The 12,148-nt window shown below is 43.0% G+C and overlaps 1 long non-coding RNA gene across 1 annotated transcript; it reads right to left on the reverse strand.

The window, feature by feature from the left end:
* Positions 1 to 365: 365 nt before the first annotated feature.
* On the reverse strand, positions 366 to 7,715 carry LOC308482127. The gene is made up of 2 exons (XR_013989063.1): positions 7,629 to 7,715; positions 366 to 671 (listed from the first exon to the last, which is right to left on the reverse strand). It is a non-coding gene; the product is annotated as an uncharacterized lncRNA (long non-coding RNA).
* Between the last annotated feature and the right edge of the window lie 4,433 nt (positions 7,716 to 12,148).

Below are 12,148 nucleotides of genomic sequence, written 5' to 3' on the forward strand. Positions count from 1 at the left end.
CGGCGGGAAGGTAACCAGTGTTTCCGTGCGCTGTTCTGGTTCGCCAGAAGCGGCTTAGTCATGCTGGCCACATGACCCGGAAGCTGAACGCCGGCTCCCTTGGCCAATAAAGCGAGATGAGTGCCACAACCCCAGAGTTGGCCACAACTGGACCTAATGGTCAGGGGTCCCTTTACCTTTACCTTTACTCCTGCTATAAAGCCTGAACTGGTGTTGGGCCAAAGCCCCAAACGTCATTGGTTTAGGATACATATCTTATTTATTAAATTTTTATTCTGCCTTTCCTCCTGAAGCATCTCAGGGAAGCAAGCACATTCGGATTGATTTTTTAAGCATTCTAAAACAGTTAAGCATTCTTAAAACAGTTTCGGTTTAAAACATGATTTTATCTAGGGCTCTCAAGATTGCCAGGAACAGGATTCTTCTACCATCAAATGCCTGGGTAAACAGAAATGTTTTCAAGCTCCTTATATCTCAGCTCCTTCACTCAGATCATCCGCAGAAGTGTGGCTGGTCATTCCCCAAGTTGGCAAGGCTCATCTGACAGCAGCAAGAAAGTGAGCCCAGTTCTGTGGAATGCTCTTCCAACAGAGATTCAACAAGTGCCTTCTGATTTAACCTTTAAATGTCTGCTGGAAACTTACATCATCTTCGTATAGTTGTAGCCACTCCTATTTAACGGGAAGAAACTTTGCTTAGCACACAGTTGTGTTTTGAGTAACAGCAGCTGCACAGCAAGTGTATATGTAACTCTATTCTGTAGGTCCACAGAACTGACTAAAAAGGCATTTTAAACCAAGCTTCACAACTCATGCCAAATGCATACCACTGACAATCAAAGCCTGAACAATTATCCTGTTTTTCTTACCTATGTGGAACTTTAGAAACAGGGGCAAGAAGATATACCATAATAAAACATTAAACCATGCTGTTTTATTATGTTTTTGTATATGTTGGAAGCTGCCCAGAGCGGCTTGGGCAACCCAGTCAGGTGGATGGGGTGCAAATTTTTATTTTATTTATTGTTTAGTGTTGTTGTTGTTGTTGTTGTTGTTGTTGTTTGTTGTTACTACCACCACATGGCAGGTCGGTTATGTCCAGCTATGTGTTGTTTAGGCAGGCCTTGGCCTGGTCAATACTTCTCAGGCTGGCTACTAGTCCCCTCACTTCCCCTTTGGTCTAATCATGGATGCAAAGCTACAAATCAGTCAAAAACTAAATAGAAAATTCTGTCCAAATTGTATTCTCTGCCCTGAGAAAATTAGCCCTTTGTTGACTAACATCAAACAAGTAAGTGGCATTGCACGATGGAGTCTGAACACAACACTCTGTGTGATTGTTCAGACAAAGCTCCGGGATTCATCTGAAGTGTTTTCTAGCATTTGCCAGGTCACAGCACTGCCCCCGAAGCCGTCATTTGGAATCTCTCTTCTACGGCAGGCTGCAGTGCATGGAAAATATTGGTTTACACACTGCTTTTTTTCCAGGCAAAGTTGATTTCCAGTAAAGTCTATAATTGCAAGGAGAAGAGCTTCCATTGCTCACAGCTGCCAGTCAGAAGTGCGTGAGATTTCCTCCCCAGAGACCTTTGGTGCACAAGGCTTGGATTACACTGCCACCCACCGGCTCTCTTGTGCAAATGGCACAAAGGGAAATGGGGCTTTACATTTCCTTGGCTTAATTCCTACTACAGGGCAAGCCATCCCTAGACAGATATCCTCCCAATTCATTTCCTCTTGCTTGCGATAACTGTGAAATTTACCCAGCTCAAAATGGAAAGGAAATAATTTCTCTAATAGCCTTAATGGGTTTTTAGAGGTCTTGGCTAGCAGCCAAGGGAGACTTAGATATGACTGCACAGGCAAACTGAATACACAGTTTATTCCGTGCGTGTGTGTGAGAGAGAGACGGGGGGAGAGTGTTCATTGTCAGATAAGTTTCAGAAACGATGTATTAATTGAACTCCCCTCTGTCGTGATCCACCCGGCAACAGCTTTGCCTGACAGCATCAATGGATGGAAATGAAAACTAATTGTGCTTCAAAGAAAGAAAGAAAAATCATAAGACTGTTGTAGGGTTATGTTCTCTTTAATAAGAGGATGGGAGTAAACAGGAATAGTAGTTGCTGCAGAAGTGTTACTTTTTTTGTTCTACTTTAGTTCCACTTTCTTATTTGGAAATCAAAAACTCTAATAATGCACAAAAGTAGATCAAAGGACGCACATGCGCACCCACCCAAACACACTCCCTCCCTAATGCATCAATTAAGACGTATTTAATCTTTACTCATGCACAGTGAATGGTGTCTTAAGATAGCCTTGGGCAGTTGCAAAATGGCAGGGTCTGCAATCGGGTTTTGCGGGCAAAAGATTTGCCATGGCTCTCCCACCTCCATCATGGTGCTGCCGCTGCTGCTCATAGCAGACAATGGGTGGTGTTCTCCTCCACCACTGCTTCAGAGTCAGAACCTTTTGTAGAGGCTAAAGAGTACCGCCTGACATGCTGTGGCCTATGGGTGCAATGAGGCTTCCTTGGTTAGTCACCTAGAATTCGCTCCTTTGGCTGGAGTTGGATGGTGATGCCCTGGCTAGATTTTCCTCAGCTGTTATTCCCTTAGGTCACCAATTCATCTCCGGTGGGTTTGAGTCTGTTTATTTATTTGGGAGGTGGAGGGAAACAGTGTCATGTTCAGAGGAATAATTTAAACAATTTTTGCTTCCAAGCTATACAGGCAACTAAACAAAAGCTGTACACTGTAATATCAAGCAATGCGCATGGTCTTGGTCCATCGTAAGACCAATACCACAGTTAGCACGATAGACCTTTTACAGTTTCATGCTGAGGCAGGGGATGCAATTATTATTATTATTATTATTATTATTATTATTATTATTATTATTGAAACTGGGGGTGATAGTGCTAAGTACACATCTGCCCAAACATAGACTGTGTTAATGAAATTGTGTGGGAAACGTTCAAGTGAATAAATAGTTATGGAGGCTAATGTCTCATGAAATTCTCAGTTTTAGCAGATGAAACAGCAGCTATTCCTGGTATAGAACAACTATCTCTAGGTGAAAGATTTGTGAAATAAAATGATGAGAATGCATATGTACATGAGGAATTCTTGGGTTGATTTCAGTCTCAGACCAAACTGCAATAGTCATATCCAAAACAATCATACCTGTTTGTTCTAATTTTTGACCAGGTCTCAATAAATTACTTGGACAACAATACAATGAGTTTAGAAGCAGGACAGGAAAAGAAGGTTCAAGCGCAAATCTAGGTATTCTATCCTCAGGCAATGTTTGCCCCCTACTGCTCATCCCATAGACTTAATCTCTCTGTTAATTATCTGAACAGCGCAAGTGATATGTGTAATACAGTTGACACAATTAAGGTCATCATAAGAAAATACATTAGTTTATCCAAAAATGACATCTAATACCAACAGACCAATGCTGTGTGAAATAATAATAATAATAATAATAATAATAATAATAAATTTTATTTATATCCCGCCCTCCCCAGCCAAAGCCAGGCTCAGGGCGGCTAACAACAATCAAATAATCAAACAATCAAATAATCCAACATTCTAAAACATTTCATTATAAAAATTAATTAAAATCAAATTAATGGCAACCGTTAAGCAAAGTTCTGTGCAGGTTGCCAGAGGAGGGAGTCAGGCTGGGCCCTGACCAAAGGCCTGGTGGAACAACTCTGTCTTGCAGGCCTTGCGGAAAGATGTCAGGTCCCGCAGGGCCCTAGTCTCTTGTGACAGAGCGTTCCACCAGATTGGAGCCACAGCCGAGAAAGCCCTGGCTCTAGTTGAGGCCAGCCTAACCTCTCTGAGGCCTGGGACCTTCAGAAAACGGTGGACTTAGAAATACAAGAGCATCTGTGTGTTTGCAGCATTGTCTCACAACTGAAGAAAACTTTCATACCAGTTGTTGCGTGTTCATGGAGATCAACTTGTATTGATTGATTGCCTTGTGATTATAAGCAAATATTCTTCAGAGCCATAGCCAGTCACTCAAGCTGTGAAAAGTTAGATGTAATGGAAATGAAAGCACATATGCAGTACTTGCTGGGTGTAATATAACACAGGGAAGCTTGTCAAGAGACCTTCAGCACAATAGCAGAGAAGTGCAAGAAAGTAGCAGATGAAGTGGATGTAGAACTTAATGCACCTAGACAAACTGTACAACAGAAGAGTCATGCCAGTCATCCCAGCCAATCCACAGAAGAGTTCTACCATCAAACCATCTACAGCCTAGCTGGACTTGCTTATTTCCTCACTGAGGACTTCTTTCAGTGATGAAAGCCAACTTGCTTGCAGTTTGCTGGACCCATATCCATCTCAGTCCCACACAGAAGAAAAATAATATTTTCATGCCCATGCCAAATCCATTCTGGAACTTTACAAATCTGAAAACCATTTGGCTGAATCTGCGACTTGTATGGGGTTGTGGGCAAAAGAAAAAAGTTGAATACCTAACCCAAGGAAAAATTAACGAAGGTAGTTATTGGCCGTCTTGGCCAAGACTCTCAAAGACTCCACTTTTATTTAAATTATATCCACTTTGTATTGCGTGCTGAGGTCCCCCAAAACCCGTACCCCAATAACTCAGACATCACACGTAATTTTTGTTTAAGGTTTTTGGCATAATTTTGGCCACAACTTTATTTTCATACAAATTGAGAGTGGTTGCTTAGGCATTGGTTATGACTACCTGTCCCCCCCCCCCCCCGCCTTGGGGGACAGCACTGACTCCCTAGTCAGTCCCGGAGGAAGCAAGGCCAGAGTCAGATGGAGCTGCGTCACAGGCCCTCATCTACTCCGCGCTTGTTCCTTGAAGCTTACGCGGCCCGCACCCTGCCGTCAGGGTTTGGACGAAGGGGATGGTAAGCTTCAGAATTCCTTTAACGGAATACCCGTCAGCAGCAGCATTGGAGGGGCAGGCACAGCCAATCCATACCCCTCCACCAACCAATTTTAACCAATGCCTAACCGCCAACCTTACAAGTTGTGACGATTTGCTAAGCAGTAGGCAAAACCCAAAAGGCACGCACTAATCAGCCAGTTGGACAAATTCCTACTGGGCCCCCGCACCAATGCGAACGACCCCATGACAGGCAGAGCAAGGTCAAAGCGCAAGCCCAATCAAGGGAGGGCGGGCGGGAGATCCGGTGTCCACAGCGAAAGAGAAAGAGAAAGCTGTGGACCCTGCTTATATATAACCATTAATCCCACCCCTAAATTGGCAACATCAAATTTACCCCAGTAACAGCATCATCCAATCTGCTCCAGCCCATTGCCATCAATGGCCTGGTCACTAACAGGGGGTTTTGTTTGGCCCCATCCGCAACACGTGCTCTCTCTTTTATGAGAACACGCTTTATCTTTTTGACAGACAAGCATTAACAAAACAAAACAATTCTGACTGGTTTCAGATCTTGTGTCTGGCATTCACCACAGCCAAAGCAGATTTTTGTAAAATGTGTGAAACTGAGCCTTGTTTTTTTTTTTAAATTTCTTTTTTAAGTTGGTTCTGAAATGTATAATCTCATAAAGGTAAAGGGACCCCTGACCATTAGGTCCAGTTGTGACCGACTCTGGGGTTGTGGCGCTCATCTTGCTTTACTGGCTGAGGGAGCGGGCGTACAGCTTCCGGGTCATGTTGCCAGCATGATTAAGCCGCTTCTGGTGAACCAGAGCAGCGCACGGAAACGCCGTTTACCTTCCCGCTGGAGCGGTACACACTTTGGCGTGCTTTCGAATTGCTAGGTTAGCAGGAGCAGTGACCGAGCAACGGAAGCTCACACCGTCATGGGGATTCAAACTTCCGACCTTCTGATCAGCAAGTCCTAGGCTCTCTGGTTTAACCCACAGCGCCACCCGCGTCCCTTGTATAATCTCATACAATGCAGTAAATCATCAACAGGCATAGTCCACCATTGCTTCTTGTTGTGTCGCTTCAATACCATGTCATGGTACATAGGGTTCAGAAGTCAGTCAACAACCTTGTTGTTACAAGTCATAGACCACCCCTCCCTAGACCGAGTTATGGGATGGACTGTTTTCTGAAACCATGTGATGTTCCACAGCTACAACAGTCGCTGTACTAAATGGTTCTGGAAGAAAAGCTTTCGGGAGATGATCAGTGCCAGATTTACGTATACGCTAAACAAGCTATAGCTTAGGGCTCCACTCTCTTGGGGGCTCCCAAAAATATACTTCTTCTTAATTGTATTTCACTATTAATATACTTCTTAATTGTATTTCAATTCAACAATTACATATTTTGTTATGTGCAAATGGCTTTCGATACGTATTAGGTCCATAAATTACCATATAGCATACATTCAACACAAAAAAACAGTGACAATTTGTTGTTGACAAAGGACAGCTGGACATATAAAGGGGCACATTAACTTAAGGAGCTTAGGGCCTCATCAAACCTAAATCCGGCCCTGGATGAGATCCACACCATAGCAAACATGGGAAGGAACATCCTCTTTTTTAGATTGAACAAACCACTCTGCCACCTGGTACAATGGGGGGGGGGGGATGACACGCCCACAAACTAAGCATTTTTGAACTTCAGCACCCCCCAACCTGTTTACAGACCAGTTCACTCCACACCCTCCCACAACAAATGGCTGAACTAGTTCTTTGTTAAATTCCCTTTCTGTAAAAGTAAAATACAAATTAGACAAACTTTAAACATGCAAAAGGGAAAAAAAGAAGATGACAAAGAGTACTAATCAGAATTAATATTTTTACGTTTGCAGGTATTCTGTTAGAAACAGCAAGACCTATAATTCAGGATGGGCAGAGGCCCACATCAGAGAAAAAATAGTTAAATCAACCATATAAAAGCACAAGGTGATGTAGGACATCTTATGAAGTCACTAAATATACTCGGTTTAGACAGAAGAGAAAGGCATTTTGCATTTGGGGTATAACTCAGTGGTAGAGCATTTGACTGCATGTACTAGATATCACATAATGCTATGAATAACTGAAAAGAATCCTTCATTCATCAATATGAATTGAGGTAAGCAAATCCAAACTTCAATTACAGGCAAAATGAAGATTTCTGGAGTCAAGTTTAGAAGGCTCTCCAACATGATGCTATACAAAAAGTAGATGAAGTCCATTAAGGGAGGGGATATTAAATTCAGAATCAGGCAAATGCTTCTGCCAATTAGCTGAAACCGTCACATAAACTGTTAATTCTTTTCATGGCAACATGTCCAGAAAGGACTTAAATGTTGGCTGCTCATGAGTTAGCAACCCTACCTGCAAATTGTTCTAAAACTCGCTTCCTGTGATAGCATAACTCTAGCTCCCAGGTAAACTTGTTTATCATCACCTGGGCTAGGTCTACACTGACCCTGTTTGTTGTTATTAGAACGATATTAGATATGCTGTTCTAAAACGTCACAGAGCATACTTGTAAATTAAAGCGTTTCTTACCTTTGTTTTCCCCCCGTCAAAATGCTGTTTCCCTAATGCTGGTTCCTGGTTGCTCTGCAACGCTCTCTGGTGTCACATTTTAATAACGCATTATGAACATTGAAAGTAGGACGTAATTCATCCAAATATGAAAACCATTCCTTACATCTTCCTTGACGTTAAAAACCATGAGTGTAGATCCTCCCCTGTTCTGAACCTCCAGCCTGTGTCCAGACTCAGTCTGACTGTTAACTGACTTTCTTGTTGCCCAGACTTTGAGCTTATCTGTTTGTGACATCACGCATGACACCACAACGCCATGTTTGCATTCAAGCCAGCTATCTCTGTGCCAGCTGCAGTGGATATTAGACTTCGCTAGGGAGCTAACCAACCTTCTGACTGTCCAGAAAGTTCCATGTTTAGATTTATTTGATTTTTATTTATTTTTTTGCTCTCATGACCAAACCCTGAAGAAGAGCTTGGTGGCACCTGAAAGCCAGATTCTTCTTTAACACAAAACAACAGCCAGCTTTGCCAACAGCAGCCAACTATCCTCTCCAAATATGGAGAGTCCGTGCACATTTGGAAAAGTAGCAATCTTTGCCATGCTTTAGCTTCTTTCTGGTATATGTGCAACCACCCTCAGAACTTTGTGGCTTTAAGCTTGAGCTCACAGCAAACCAACTGTGCCAGACAGCAGTTTCAATTTGCAAGCTATAGAAGTATTTTTCCACAATGAACTAATTATCTTCTGGCATATAACTAAATTAATTGCTGTTCCATGTCAGAAGTAGTTATACTAATGTTTTAAGTAGTCTATCAGTAGCATATCAGTAGATATAACAAGAGATACAATATACTGAATTGGAGTTACAATGAAAGATTAAATATTGGCAAGGGCAGCTATATATCTTGTGTTATTTCTGCCCCTTTTAAAAATATCTATTTTTCATTTCAGGGTTTCTCATTCCCTTAGGTACGGAATGAACTTAAAAGCAACCTAGATTTTTCACAGGACTTTTAGAGTGTGTGATAGATCGATAATTTGCTCTTTTTTTGTTTATGAAATATGCCAACTTACTGGGACAGAGTCATTTTTAAGAGGCAGCCAAGATCAATACATGTGTGCATAGATTTATGGGTAGTTTAGTTACAATCAAAACAAGTCTTTCTGCTTAAAGAATTCTAAAAGGGAAACTTGGATTTTTTCACTTCTGTTGAACTGAGGAATGCCAGCTACACCGGGGTGAGGGGGTATTTTGCTAATTAGCATTCTGACAATGGTACTTGCTGAATTTCACCAAATTAGCACTCATTTTAGGCTGGTAACAGAACAAGTTTTCTGGTACCCCAAGCCCAGTGTTTTTTTCCTCAGGGGGTACTCAAGGCTACACAGTCCCAGCACCTCTTTTTTTTGTTGTTAAAAGGTGTGGCACTTACTGTAAAGCGTGTTCTCCAATAAATGAGAGCACGTGTTGCGGTGTGGGCCACCGGGCCAGGCCTCTTGTTGCCAGGCAGGTTAATAGTTGTTGCCTGGCATTGTGATTGGATAACCGGGTTGCTGGGGCAAATTGTATGTTGCAAATTGGGTGGGTGGGACCATAGTCTTTAAATATTGGTGCACTCTGGTTTCTCTTTCTCTTTGCAGAGTGCATTGGATCACCCGCCCGCCCGCCCTCTTTTCCGGTTGACCTTGCTTTGCCTGTCATGGGGTCGTCTGCCTTGGCGCAGGGGCCTAGTAGGAATTTTGCCATTTGGTGATTGGCTGTGCCATTTGGTTTTTGCCTACTACCCAGCAATTCGTCACAACTTGTAAGGTTGCGGTTAGGCATTGGTTATAATATGCTGGTGGTGGAGGGGTCAGGATAGGCCGTGCCTGCCCCTCCCATTGCGCTGAAGGGAATTCCGTTAAAGGAATCCTGGGGCTTGCCATGATTTCGTCCAATCCCTGTCATGGGACCAGGGCCGCCCAATCCCTGTCATGGGAATCCTTGTCATAGGATCTGGGCCGGCAAGCTTTCGGGGAGCTGCTGGGGTGAGCGGTGTGGGTCCGATGCTTAGCTCAAATGACCCCCAGTTTGACTTTCTCTTCTACTGACTACCGATCGGACCTCGGGATGTCAGTTCTGTCCCAGGCGGGGGGACAGATAGTCATAACCAATGTCTAAACAACCACTCACTGATTTTGTATTTTAATAAAGTTGTGGCCAAAATAGTGCCCAAAAACCAAAACTAAATTACGTGTTATGTGTGAAGTTATTTGAGGGGTGGCCTGGGGACCTACACACGCAACATAGCCTCCAACATTTCTCCAATGAAAATAGGGACAACCTAAGGAAAAGTGGGACATTCCAGGATCAAATCAGAAACTGGGACAACTTCTTAAAGTTAGGGATGTCCCTGGAAAATAGGCACATTCGTACACTTGCTGTAACAACTTCATGGTGAGTCCCAGCACCTAATTTTCTGGAAAAATTAGCACTGCTCAAGCTTATAAATAGGTGTGGCTGTGGACGAGCAAGCAGTGCTGTATACTCAAGTAGTTAGAAGGACACTCTGTGTGAGCTGCATGTGACATGCCTAGCATACTCTGCCAATCTCTTTTTAAACTCTGTTTTGGGAACCCTGGAATGCCATGTGTTGGGAATCACAAGCAGCTAGACTTTGAGAGACCCTTGGAACCGAGTCAAGGCCAAACCAATATATTTTGCTGCTTGAGGGTAAGGGCAAAAGCTGGCCAGTTGAATCCTACTTCAAAGCTGATGAAGGGGCAGCATCCTGCACTACATAGTGCTAAGGATGTGAAAAGACATCCATTTCTGTTCTGACCTCTGTTAGTCACATGCAGGGCTGTTTCAGTTCCACTGCGGTTCAGCTTCTGACAAAAGCGGTGTTATTCAACTCGCTGTCCACTGCGGCAGAATTTTTCATAATTCTGTAATTATTCTTACCTGTGTTACATGCAGCTTCCTCCTTTCAAAACCAAATCTCTTGAGCCTCGGAGATCCTTGAGGCTTCATGCTCGCTTGCCCATCCTTATTCTTTTCTCTCTCGCTCTGACATCCCACCTCTGTTTATGTTGGTTGCAAAAAAACCAGGAATGCCTGAAGCTGATTCCTGTCTTCTAGGCAGTAGTGGTTAGAGTGTTGGACTATAACCTGAGAGGCCAGAGTTCAAATTCCCACTTGGGCATGAAGTTTACTATGATGTCACATAGAGGAGGGAGAAAGGTTGTTTTCTGCTGCTCCAGAGAAGCGGACACAGAGCAATGGATCCAAACTACAAGAAAGAAGATTCCACCTAAACGTTAGGAAGAACTTCCTGACAGTAAGAGCTGTTTGACAGTGGAATTTGCTGCCAAGGAGTGTGGTGGAGTCTCCTTCTTTGGAGGTCTTTAAGCAGAGGCTTGACAACCATATGTCAGGAGTGCTCTGATGGTGTTTCCTGCTTGGCAGGGGGTTGGACTCGGTGGCCCTTGTGGTCTCTTCCAACTCTATGAGTCTATGATTCTAGGTGACAGCTGGACAGCCACTGTCAGTTTGCATTTCTTAGTGCAGAAAGTAGAGATCTTTCCTATTCTAATTAATTCAAGAGGGTTGTGGAAGCTTCTCTGTGTGAAAGAAACAAGCAGAAGGTTCATGATGTTTGGGTTATACCTTCAGAGAGGCTGAGCACAGTTGGTTTAAACTGGTTCTCTTATCTTCTTCTTCAAGGTCATAATAATAAAAGGCCAGGGTTTCACTTTCTCTCTCTGTCTCTTTTCCTTCTGGTGTGGTGTTCTGTACATAGGATGCTTAGTGTTAAGGTTTTAGACTTACTGTAAGTTATTGTACATTTAAGTTAATTTTGCTGCAACTGGATTTCTTAGGGACAGGGCCAGTCCTGAATGTATTGGATTTGTGACCATTATGCTCATTTGCCTTCAGTAGCAGTAAAGCTCTGCTGGATGAAATATTACCGTATTTTTTGCTCTATAAGACTCACTTTTTCCCTCCTAAAAAGTAAGGGGGAATGTGTGTGCATCTTATGGAGCGAATGCAGGCTGCACAGCTATCCCAGAAGCCAGAACAGCAAGAGGGATTGCTGCTTTCACTGCGCAGCGATCCCTCTTGCTGTTCTGCTTCTGAGATTCAGAATATTTTTTTTCTTGTTTTCCTCCTCCAAAAACTAGGTGCGTCTTGTGGTCTGGTGTGTCTTATAGAGTGAAAAATACGGTAATTGCCTCTGGTCTATTTTGGGGGAATCCCGCAACGTGTTTAAATTTTTACTCTGCTAACTATACATTGGAGTTCTGCTCTGGATAACTATTGAGTAGAATTCCATGACAGTCTCATAGCCTAACCTAACATTTAAATCACCTTCAGCTCCGTGGAGGAAAGGTGGGCTATAAACATTACATCTGGTCCTGTTCTTAGAACTAGTGCTCATCTATGCTCCTTTCATCTTACCCTCTTCCTGCTCCCATCCCTCAATATGCACCTAGCAGCCAACATGGGCTGCCCGATTGCAGCAATCATCTTCCCCACTCAAGGATAAGCTCCTCGTGTTATAATTTACCTTTTGAGAGAATCCTTGATCATATCAGTAGGCAAGTTATATAAAAATTGATTTTGGAGGTGGCTATTTCACAAGGTGTTACTGATTTTTATTTTATTTTTAAGCAGCAACCTTCCTAAGAAGCAACCT

Source organism: Podarcis pityusensis (assembly GCF_964106645.2).
Source record: "Podarcis pityusensis genome assembly, chromosome: 7".
NCBI classification, from domain to species: domain Eukaryota; kingdom Metazoa; phylum Chordata; class Lepidosauria; order Squamata; family Lacertidae; genus Podarcis; species Podarcis pityusensis.